The sequence below is a fragment of the Argiope bruennichi genome, chromosome 5, assembly GCF_947563725.1.
Source record: "Argiope bruennichi chromosome 5, qqArgBrue1.1, whole genome shotgun sequence".
NCBI lineage: Eukaryota > Metazoa > Arthropoda > Arachnida > Araneae > Araneidae > Argiope > Argiope bruennichi.
This window is the reverse complement of record NC_079155.1, coordinates 1-12555: the sequence shown is the minus strand read 5'-3', so window position 1 is coordinate 12555 and position 12555 is coordinate 1. Positions and strand designations below refer to the sequence as shown.

Here is a 12555-nt window from a genome sequence, read left to right as displayed (position 1 = left end):
GAATATCAACTGAGAGCTTCTTTGATTGTATATATAAATGTCCCTTGATCAATGATTTGTCTGTTTATCAGATTATTAATTGATTATTTTGTGTGTGTGAGAGTATTGAAGAAATTTATTTGAATGTGGTTTTCTCTTCCAATTCATAATTCCATAAATATTTGTAAGATATTAGAAACCTTTTATATTTTTTTCATGCTTTGGTTGATTATTTTATATAGTTACTGTTGACATCCCTGAAATTCGAATTCATTCTGAATTAATTTACAATGAATTGTGTTTTGTTTTCCCTTGATCTCTTTGTGAGTTTTATGGGATTGATTTTGAAAGTGTGAATTGTGTGTTTATGTGGATTATCGATTTTTCTGCTTCTTTTCTATAGAAGTTGATAAACTTTAATTAGACATTCATAACTTGTTTGCATCCATTTTATTAGAAATTTCTTTGAAATTCACATTTCCCTTTATTTCTTTATGAAATTTATGGGATTTTTTTTCTTTCGTTCTTTGATATATCTTAAAAATTGTAGTCCTGTTTCTTAGTACAGTCTTAGTATTTATACTTTTTTGAAATAAGCAATTGTCTGGTGATTATTATTAATATGCTTTTTTTATTCATAAAGCATTGTTATTCTGTCTTTTTAATGCATATTTAAACCTCTTTGCTTTACAATTTTATTTAAATATGCATCTTTTAAATTTTTTATTAGTTTATATTCACATATTGAGTCTTGAAAGTTTCTCTTGTGTAGAATTCTTTTATTTCAATTGCTATGCATGATTTCTAATTGTTTGATTATTGACTATTAAGATTCCTGTGTTTTATTCCAAATCTTATCCTTCAGTATAACAAATTGTTAAACATTGAAGTTAAGTTTTGTTATTTTTGTTAATTTCATTCAAATTATTTGTACTATGTAAACCATTATTTCCTATAATTGGCATTTTTCACAGTTTAATTTTGTTTGTCGTATGCTTTTCAGTTTTGTTTCTTTGTTAGTTTATCAGTGATCTCACTGATATCAACTGAAAACATCTTTTAAGCTGTGTATAATATTCCTTTGCTCATGAATTTGCTGTAGATTTTTACTATCATTAGATTGAATCACTTATTAATAATTTGATTATTCAATAACCTAAAATGAATTTATTTAAATTCTAAACTAAATTTATAATAGGTTTCTTTATAATAAGTCATAATTTCCATGTTTATTTTTTCCAGCGTTTATTCTAATGTTTTGGAGACGTGTTTTTTAATTGAATATTGTAGAAATTTGTCTTGTTTCCCTTTATCTCCTTGTGAGATTTATGGGATTTACTTATAATTTACTTAAGTTTGATTTATGGAGAATCTCCATTTACATGAATTTCTTTCAATATTAATTTGAACCTTAAATAAAGATAATTATCTCTTGATTCCATCTAGTGAATTGAAAACATTCATTGTCTTTTTTCAACTTTAATATATGGAAAGTTTTTAAGGTAAATTTTGTTTAAGATGAATTCCTTTATAAAGAGTGAAAGGCTTTATTTTCATATTTGAATTAACATTTTTTTATCTGAAATTCCGAGATTCATGGGACTTTCTTTTTTCAATGTGGAATCTTCTTTCATTCTTTGTCGAAACCCCCTTTCTTCGTACTCTATTGTGAACTGGAGCTGCAGTCTGCCAATATTAATGTGTTCTTTTTTAATATGAAACAGTTTTTTGTATGTCTGCTTTTATTTATTGTCTATTTGAAATGTAAAATAGTTGCTCTTTTTTATTTTATTTAAATCCAAATTCATTATTTTCCCTTTTTATTTATTTTTGACTTGTAATCTTTGAGATTTTGCTCATGTTTATGAAATTCATTCAGACATTCAAAATCTTTGCAATGAATATTGTCATTTTATGAACCTTGTGTTTGTTATTCCAGTATTTCCTAGTTATCAATGTCAGCAGTTTTTGGTTTCACTTTTGAAACCCTTCATTTTCCCCTTAATCTCTTGAGTGATTGAGGTTTATGGGAGTAATATTTAATTCTTTGTTTTTTCTTATATTTATAGATGATATGCTTTTGCATGTAATTTTTTTAATGCTGTGTATGTGGCATTGTTCCTAAAGAAATTAGTCAGCCTATGCATTAGAATGACATGAGGCGTTTCAGCAAAACTGTGGATCTCTATAATTGGAGTAAAATTTTTTCATTTGTCATATCGATTTTTTTTTCCTTTGTATAATAATTATAAAATACCATCCAAAGAATTTAGTATAAATTGATTCATTTTATAGTTTTATTATTCTTTTGCATTATTATAATCTTTTTTGCTGTAAGGCTATTTAATATTAGAATCTAGTTATATGTTGACTTCATGCATTGACATTGTTATTTATTCTTCTGCAATAGCATTTTTTTTAAATCTATGTTGTTTTGTCCTGAAATTTCACTATATAACCCAGTCTGCTTTTGCTGTATCTTTTGATTTTTGTATTAAATTTGAGTGTATCTTACTCTAATGATACGTAATAGTTTTCTTTAGGCTTTGTCGTAATGTATTGTTCCATGCACAGCATCTTATGAATTTGTCTATTGGTAAGGTATTTTTTGCCTATTAATGTTATTAAAGGTTTTCATGTTATTAATTAATTCAGTAACTGTTCAGTAGTACTGTTTTGAAAATAGCATGCTTATTGATTTGGTGAAATATTAATTTTAAAAAGAAAATAAGGAAATCTTTTTACCATTTTTTTGTCTCCTGTCATTCCTTAAAATAGATTTATTTGTTTTATACTTAATAATGAATACAAAGATTTCATACTATTGCTGGAATTTTCATCTTCCTTGCGATGATGTTTATGTGAATTGATCATTGATGAAGAATCTTGAGTTTTAAATGTGTTAAAGAAAGAAATGACGTTAGTCTTTTGTCAGTGTTGTGTTATCTTGACATATTCGATGTGAATTGTTTTTCATATTTTTAAAAATTTCATTTTTTAATTGATTCTCTTGATTGATTTTTTTTTTCATTGACTTGGATAGTTATAATTTTTTTTTAAATAATGTATTTGAACTTTTTTTTTTTTACACTCACAAGTTTATATGGGTTATATTGTTTTTTTATGTTACTTCTATGGCCTATTCATTATAACCCTGATTGTATTAATACATATATTGACTTTTCTCATATCATCTGACTTCGGCTTTTATCATTTCATGTGAATATCAATTGAGAACTTCTTTGATTGTATATATAAATGTCCCTTGATCAATGAATTGTCTGTTTTTATTATTATTATCAATTATATTAAATTTTGTATTACGAATATTGAATAACTTTAATTGAATGTGATTTTCTACTTAGCTTCCCTTTGGAATCAGAATTCCATAAATATTTAAACAATTTGAAAACCTTTTTACATATTTTTATTTATTAGTTAGTATAGTTTCTCTTGATCCATTCTCTGAAATTGAAATTCATTCGGACTAAATTTACATTGAATTGTTTTTTGTTTTCCCTTAATCTCTGTGATTTATGGGATTGTTTTTGAATTTTGTGCTTATGTGGATTATCGATTTTTATGCTTGTTTTCAATAGAAATGGATATTTAAAAAGGCAATCATAACTTGGTTTCATCCATGTAATTAAAATTTTAAATTAGAAATTGCATTGTAATTTGCATTGTTTAATATTTTTCCCTTCATTTCTTAATGAAATTCATGGGATTTGTTTTCGTTGTTTTCTTTTTTGATATTTACTAACAGTTTTAGTCTTGTTTTTTTAGTATTTTCTAAGTTTGTATGCTTTTTTTAACTAAGATGTAGTCTGCCGATTATTATCATTATGCTTATTTTCATTCATTGAACATTACTATGCTGTATTTTTATACATATTTAAATTCCTTTGCTTGACTGGCATTGTTTTTTTTTTTTTTTAATATGCATTTGTTATTTTGTGTGAGTGTTGAGTTACATATTGAATCTGAAAACTTTATGTTGTGTTGAATTATTTGATTTTAATTGCTGTGAATGATTTCTTATTGTTTGATTATTGACTTTTAAGTGTTTCTTGTGTGTGTGCGTGTTTTTTTTCCCTTATATTTTCCTTAAGTCTAATGAATTGTCAAACATTGAAGTTTCGTTTAACTTTTTTTTAAATTTCATTTAACTTATTTTTAAGATGCAAACCATTATGTCCCATAATTGAAAATTTTCTCACTTTCATTTTGTACATCATATACTTTCCAATTTTTTCTTTGTTAATATATCAGTCAACTCTCTGATATCAACTTGAAAATCCTGTTAAGCTGTGTTTGATGTTCCTTTGCTCATGAATTTGCTGTTGACTTTTATCATCATTAGAATCCTTCATTTAATAATAATTTGAATTTATAATAACCTAAAAGGAATGTATTTAAATTCTGACCTGAAAGTCATTGTTGACATGTTTCCCCCACCCACACACACACACACCTTTCTTTATTTATAATGTTTTGAGGATATTATGTTGTATTTTCTAATTGAATATTGTTGAAATTTGTCTTTTTTTCCCTTTATCTCTTAGAGATTTATGGGATTTACCTATCTTTTATGTAATGAAGTGTGATTTATAGAGAAACTCCATTTGTATGAATAACTTTGAGCATTTATTTTGAGCCTTAATGAAGATAATATCTTGGTTCCATCTACTAAATGGGAAACATTCATTGGATATTTTAAACATCAATATATTGATTGCATTTTTTTTAAAGATAATTTCTTGTTTAAAAAGAATTTCTTTTTAAAGAATAAAAGGATTTATTTTCATATTTGAATGAACATTTTTTCTTATCTCAAATTCCAACATGCATGGGACTTACTTTTGTACTTTTATATGAAATCTTCAAATTCCAAGATTCTTTCTTTTTTATTCTATTGTGAATTGATCAATAGTTTAGCAATAATAGTATGCTTTGTTTAAATGTCTAAAATATAATTGTGGTTATCATCTGTGTGTGTTCATTTCATTGTCTATTTTAGAAATGTTTAATAGTTGCTCTTTTCCTTTTATTTAAATCTTAATCTATTTTCTTATTTTATATTCAGTTTTGACTTGCAATTTTTGATTTGTTTTTTCTTATTAATAGACATATGAAATGGAAGTAATGAATATTGTTATTTTGTTAACCTTCTCTTTGATATCACCTTAATTCCAAGTAATTAGTGTCAGCGGTCATGTTTCATTTTTGAAATCTTTCATTTTCGCCTTAATATTTGTGTGAGGTTTTTGGGAGTGATGTGCAATTCCTGTTGAATTGTTCTATTTAAGGTGATATCCTTTTGCATGTTATGTTTTGGTGGCTTTGTTCCTAAAGGAATTTATAAATCTGTGCATCGTATAGATGTGAGACATTTTGGCAGAAATGTTTATTTATTTATTTTTGGAGTAAATCATTCTAATAATATCTCATCTTTTTCTTTAGGCTTTGTTTTAATGTATTGCTCCATGCGTAACAACTGAACTTATTTGTCCCTTGTGACTGTTTAGTTAGGTATTTTTTGTCTGTTTTGTAAAACAGTACTGTTTTACAAATTGCCTGGTTATTGTTTTGGTGAAGTAATAATATAGAAAAGGTAATTAACAACTTTACCTCCTTTTTTTTCCCCCTTTAATTCCTTTAAATAGATTTATTGGATTTTCTCCTTAGTATTGAATACAAAAATTTCTTGCTTTTGCTGGATTTGTCATCTTTCTTGTGATGATGCTTATGTTAATTGAACATTGATCAAAGAATCTGTTGATTTTAAATGTATGAAAGAAGAAAAAAATGACATTATTCTCCTGTCAGTGTTGTTATCTTTACATATTTGATGTGAATTTTTTTCATATTTTGAAAAATTGCTGGTTTGTATTTCTGCTTTTGAAATTGATTTCTTTTGTTGTGGGACTTGGATAGAGTGCCAATCTTTTTTAATTAATGTATTTGAACTTGAATTTTTTGGGGTTTTTTTTTACGCTCATGAGTTTATATTTGTTATATTATTTTTGGTATCTTACTTCTATGGTCAATTCATTATAACCATGATTTTGTTAATGCGTATATTGACTTTTATCATGTCAGCAGAATATCAATTGAGAACTTTTTTGAGTGTGTATATGAATGTCCCTTGGCATTGATTTGTCTGTTTTTCTGATTATCAATTATTTTTTTTTTTTCTTTTTCTTTTTTTGAATTTTGAATAACCTTTATTCAATGTATTTTTCTACTTAGCACACTTCATAATCAGAATTGCATAAATTTTTAAACAACATGAAACCTTTTTTCATATTTTGATTTTTTAGTTAGTATAGTTACTGTTTATATATTCTCTGAAATTCGAATTCATTCTGAATCAATTTACTTTGAATTGTTTTTTGTTTTCCCTTAATCTCTGTGATTTATGGGATTGATTTTGAAAGTTGGAATTGTGTGTTTATGGATTATGTGGATTATTGATTTTTCTGCTACTTTTCTGTATAAGTTGATAAACTTTTATAAGGCATTCTTAACTTGCTTGCCTCCCTCTAAGTAGAAATTACTTTAAAATTCACATTTCCCTTTATTTCTTTATGAAATTTATGGGATTTTTTTTTTCTTTGGGACTTTTATATATCTTAAAACTTGTAGTCTTGCTACTTGGTATTGTCTAAGCATTTATGCTTTTTTGAAATAATCATTAGTGATCTTGTGATTATTATTAATATGCTTATTTTTATTCATAAAGCATGTTTTCCACACTTTTACATTTTTATACCTCTTTGCTTTATTTTTTTTATGTTGACTCTTCTATATTGACACACTGAATCTTGAAATTTTCCCTTGTGTTTAAGTCTTTGGTTTTAATTGCTACACATGATATCTAATTGTTTGATTTTAAGTTCAAGTAACTCACTTTTATGATGCAAGCTATTATTTCCTTAATTGGAAATTTTCTCTGTTTCATTTTGTATATTATATTCTTTTGAGTTTTTTCATTGTGAGTATATCAGTCATCTCACTGATATTAACTGAAAACATTTTTTAAGCTTTGTTTGGTATTGCTTTGTCATGTATTTCCTTTTAATTTTTACTATCATTATATTGTTTCACCTAATAATTATTTAAATTTTGAAGAAGCTAAAATGAATGTATTATTTTAATTCTGAACTGAATTTATAAAAAGTTTTATAAAATTAGTCATTATTGACATGTTTTTCCCCCCTTTTTTAATTTTTAAAGTTATAGGGATATTGTGTTTTAGAATTGAATATGTTTAAAATGGATGTGTCTTATTTTCCCTTTATCTCTTTGTGAGGTTTGTGGGATTTACTTATAATTACTTTAACTTAAGTGTGATTTATGGATTAGCTCCATTTATATGAATTTCTTTCAACAATAATTTTGAACCTTAATAAAGATAATGCTATCTTGGTTCTTTCTAGTGAATTGAAAACATTCATTGTGTATTTGAAAATTTTAAATATGGAATGTTTTGAAGATTTTTTCTTGTTTAGAAATTATTAAAAAATGAAAGGGTTTATTTTCATTTTGGAATGAACATAGTTTCTCTTAAATTCTGAGATCCATGGTACTTTTCTTTTTCTTCTATTCTGAATTGAGCAGTAGTCTGCCAATATTAATATGCTTATTTTAAATGCAAAAAACATAACTGTTGTTTGCACATGTGTGCTTTTTTTTTTTTCTGTTATAAATATAAAATTGTTGCTATTTTCTTTTTATTTAAATCTAAATTTATTATTTTCCCATTTAATGTTTATTTTTGACTTGCTATTTTTTATAGTATATATCATTTTAGTCAGAATTATTCAGATATTGGAAATCTAAGAAATGAATCTGGTTGTTTTGTTAACCTTGTCTTTGATATCACATTAATTCTTAGTAATTTGAGTCATCAATTATTTTTCATTTTGCTGCATTTTCCTTTAATCTCCAAATAAAGTTTATGGGAGTGATATGCATTTCCCCTTGAATTGCTATATTTATAGATGTCATTTTGTATGAATGTTTTGAATTCTTTGTTTGTGGCTTTGTACCTAATGGAATTTTTAAGCTTATGCATTGAATAGACTTTAGATAGATAGATAGATAGATAGATAGACATGAATTGTGGATTTCTCTATATTTTTTGTAACAATTTTTCTTTTGTCATATTGATAATTTTTCCTCCGTATAGTAATTCTGAAATACTCTTCTGCATCAAATTATTGTAGTTTAAAGTTATACATTTTACTGTTTAATTTGTTGTTTTTCCTTTGCCGTTGTTTTTTTTTTTTTCCTTTAAAGTTGTTTGATTTCAGAATGTAGATATATATTGTTTACGTGCATTGACATTTTTATTTCTTCTGCAATATCTTTTTGCCCCCCTTTTTTCCTGAGTTGCTTGTATTGTTTATATGTGTAATAGACATTTAATGGCTTTAATTTGAGAATCAAAAGAATCAGTATGAAAACCAAGTATTATGTGCTCTGATTTATTTCTGTTCTAGAAATTTTTTAAAAGAATTAATATCTGTAAAATGTGATGACCCTATTAGTTATATTAAAGGATATAGTTCATGTGTTTGTCTTTTTATATGTCAATGTCTTTGCGTGATTTGCCTTTGAAAGTACCTTTTTGATATGATGTAAACGAATTCTTATAAAAAATAGTTTGTAATAGTTCTTATAATAAATAGTTTGGAATAACATTCCTGTGGTTTGATTTTTATCTTTACTGTGATGTGTTTTGTTTCTATCTGACATTGGTGGTCAGTACATTATATAATTATTCTGTTTTTATGTTTTTGATGATAGTTTATGTTATTATGTGAATTTTTTTTATATAGTGATCTGTGTCCTTACTTCCCATCTCCTTTCAAGCTGTTCTGTGGTTGTTTTATTTAAAGTTCTCTTTATTTCTGAAATCCTTATTGATTGTATTTTTTTTTATTGTTGAACTTTAAATTAAAAAATGGTTTAATCATTGGAATAATTGGATTTATTTCCTGTTTTTTTTTTTTTTTTTTTTTTTTTTTGCTTTTTATGCTATATAATTTTTTTCTTTAATCCCATTAATACTATTTTATTATAACTATTGTTATATCTATCTTCATAACATTTATTAATTTTCATTCTTATTTTTTTTTCAGGTTTGAAGTTAAGTAGCAGTTTTTAATTTTGTTCAAATGAATGAACTTGAAGTGGAAATGAAGTTTAAATAATGTTTTTTAAGAAAGATTATCATTATTATATCTGTCTTTAATTTGTTTTTGTTTTTTTGCAGAATTTATTTTGTTTTATTTTAAATTTGAGCCAATGTCTTGTATTTTATTTAGATAAATAAAGATTATTTTCAAAATTAAACACTTTAATTATATGGATTTGTAGGATTTATTAAATTAAATTCAACTATTCAGAAAATTTTTTACAATATAAGAACATGAAGAACAGGAGATTATAATTAAATTTCTAATGTATGAAGAAACTTGATTTATTAAAGTAAAATTTCATTTAAAAGAAATGTCTTATTCAATTGTGAAAAATTAAATATTTCAGAAAGATATATATGTGTGTTATTTTTTTTTTTCTTTATATTATATACACTTAGCTCTCATGACATCAAGGTAAGTGTTTATATATCCTGTTATAATAGTTGTTGTTTGAAATCTGTTTATAATTTTCTCCCTTCTCTTCTCTTTAATTTCACATATTAATAATGTTATGCTATTAATATTTGTGATTGCATTTCTATATGAAATGAAAAAGAAACTTTTTTAGTGAATTTAGAATAAAGTAATTATATATGCAAAAAAAAAAAATGTTTCATATTTCCCCCTTTCCCCATTTCTCCTCTAAATTTCTTTTTTCCAACCTATTATACTAAAATTAATTTTTTGAAAAATTTCATTTAGTTTTTTAATCTTATAATTTTTTGCATTTGAAGCATATGTGCTTTTAGTGTTTTTCACTTATTTCCATGATTCCTTTTGAGTTTTTAGTCAGCATTTATATATATTCATTTAAACTTTATTCTTCTATATAGAAATTTTAATTTTTCTGTAATGATTTTATTTTTATTTAGTTAAAAAATGTAGTTTATTATGAAATTAGCACTTTGGCTCATTTTTGATCCATGGAAACTGTAATTTTTCTATTATTATAAAACTTCTTACAATTTCTTTTTTAACATTGGTGCTTATAATGCTTGCATTATGATTGTGAGAAATGTTGTTTGAAACAGTGTTTAGTCTTGTGAGACTATGTTGTTATTTTTCAAAAGCATTGAGAGAAATGTTTTTTGAACAATCATTACATTTAGTTTTACGACTCTCCTTTGAGAATTTCTGCTTGGTTTTTTAAAGGTGTTTGTGTTGTTGAATATGAGAGAAATTCATCAAGTTTTTCTGGTTTAAGATCTTTTGTCTTTTATTTGATTGCTATAAGCTCTTATTCCTTTGTTGCCTTTTTTTTCTTTTATTTTTTAAGTCTAATCTTATCCCTGATAATTTTTTTTTTCATGTACATGTTTGGGCAATCATTCCTATGCATTAATTATTAAATTTAATTTTGTAGTTGAATTTCTATAGGTATTTGACTCATCAAACATTAATATTTATTGATTAAAGAGCAATTTTAATTGATAGTTTCTTTTTTGTTTTTTCATAACACACAGAACTGTTTTACTGTCATAGTGAATGATTCATTTTCTCTTGAATATAAATCCTGGTTATGCATGACAAATTTAAAATTTGTAGAAAAGTTTTAAGGTTAGTTAGTGAAATGAATTAATGATGTTTTAAATCTTATTAATCTTCTTTAAGAAACACATTGCAGTTATTTCAGATTTTTTTATTTTATAATATTTGAGTCAACTTTTAATAATTAATTAGATAGCTTTCCAAGCATGATTTTTTTTTTCTTAGCGATATATTTTTGTAAGTAAATGTCCATAAATTTTGTTTGACAGGTAAGTCATTTATTTTTGAAAAAGTGAGAAACTCTTTGCATAATTTATTTTTTAACTGCTCCATTCTTTATGTTGAAATGATAAGCTGTTTTTACCATTCTTTACAGAAATTTAATCTAATCAACTTATAGCAGATTGGAACTTTCATTGTTAAGTTTGTAATTATTTAGCTTACTTATCTTAATTATTTTTTTTTTGATTCAAATGAAAAATCATTTTTATTTCTTGACAGCATTTTAGTTTTTCATATAAAATTAGTTATTGTAAATAATTTTTATATCCACATAATTTTTAAACAAATTTTGAAAACATGTGCTTTTATTTTATGTGAATATATTTTTCTTTAAATTATTTATGGTGTGTATCAGAATTGCACATATTTTTGTTCATAAGTAGTGTTAAAACAGGTTATCATTTCTATTTTGGAGTATATTTTTTGTATGTGAATTTGGACTGCAAGGTACGTGGATTTTTTTTTTATTTGTTCTACTAACAGCCAGTAGAATACAGCCTTTTGAATTGTCCATAATTTATTTCCTTAATGGTTTTTTTAAATGTATAAAACATTCCTTATTATGGAATTAATGAATATTTAATTTACATATGCTTGAAGGAAAGAGGCTGTATTCGGGCCTATGAACAAGAAGCTGTTTGCATTAAATCTAATTTATGGCAAAGTTTTATGGTTGTTGGAATAGTATTTGTTTCGTATGAATTCTCATTAGATGGGTTCGAAATGAAATAATGCAGACAGCTTTTTGGGCCCGGCAAAGAAGTTGTGGTTAGAGCAAATAGGCACGGGTAGTCTTTGTTGCACGCCGTTTGCTCTAACCCCATCTTCCTGAAAGAGAGATCTGAGGGAGGACCGTACTCCCGCCGGTCTTTCTTTTTGCCGGGAAAATTTGCGTCTGCGCGCCGCGGCTTTCCCCACTAAAACTTTTTCCCCCTCTCTTCCGCCCGGAGGGCGGAAAATTTTCCTTTTTTCTCTCGATTTTTCTTCTCTTTTTTTTTTTTCGCCCCTTTTTTTCTTTTTCTTTTCGCCCCTTTTTTTCTTTTTCTTTCCCCCCCTCCTTTTTTTTTTTCTTTTCGCCCCTTTTTTTCCTTCTCTTTTTCTTCCCCCCCCCTTTTTTTTTCTTTTTCTTCTCTTTCTCTCTCTTCCCCCCCCCCTTTCTTTTTTCTTCTCTCCTTTGTCCCGTTCAGTCGATGCTTAGCACAGCGCCCTTCGCTTCTCTCTTTCCTCTCGGGGCGTTAGCGCGCGTCCGGTGTTTTGGCGGCCAGGCGGGGGAGCCCCACTTTTTTGGGCCCTCGGCTTCGCCTCGGGCCCAAAAAAGGCGAAAGGGGCCGCCAAAACACCGGACGCGCGCTAACGCCCCGAGAGGAAAGAGAGAAGCGAAGGGCGCTGTGCTAAGCATCGACTTTATTCTTCCTTGTATATAAATCCGCGTATTATATACATTTATATATATATATACACACACATACATATATATCCGTATTGAGGCACTTTCTCATCACTCCTGTATCCGTGCTGCATTTGTTTACTTTCTCCATGAACGATAACGATTAATAGTCGATTCTCTAAAAAGATTACGATTATACAAAGCTTCTAC

General features: G+C 26.3%; 1 long non-coding RNA gene across 3 annotated transcripts in view; it reads left to right on the top strand.

Annotated features, from left to right (window-relative positions):
- The window catches only part of LOC129968143 (uncharacterized), a 38692-nt gene extending 29294 nt beyond the window's left edge, over positions 1–9398 (top strand). For all 3 annotated transcript variants that reach the window (XR_008784374.1, XR_008784375.1, XR_008784376.1), the window contains one exon: positions 9129–9398. This is a non-coding gene — a long non-coding RNA (uncharacterized LOC129968143). The remainder of the gene's footprint in view (positions 1–9128) is intronic.
- The last annotated feature ends 3157 nt before the right edge of the window (positions 9399–12555 follow it).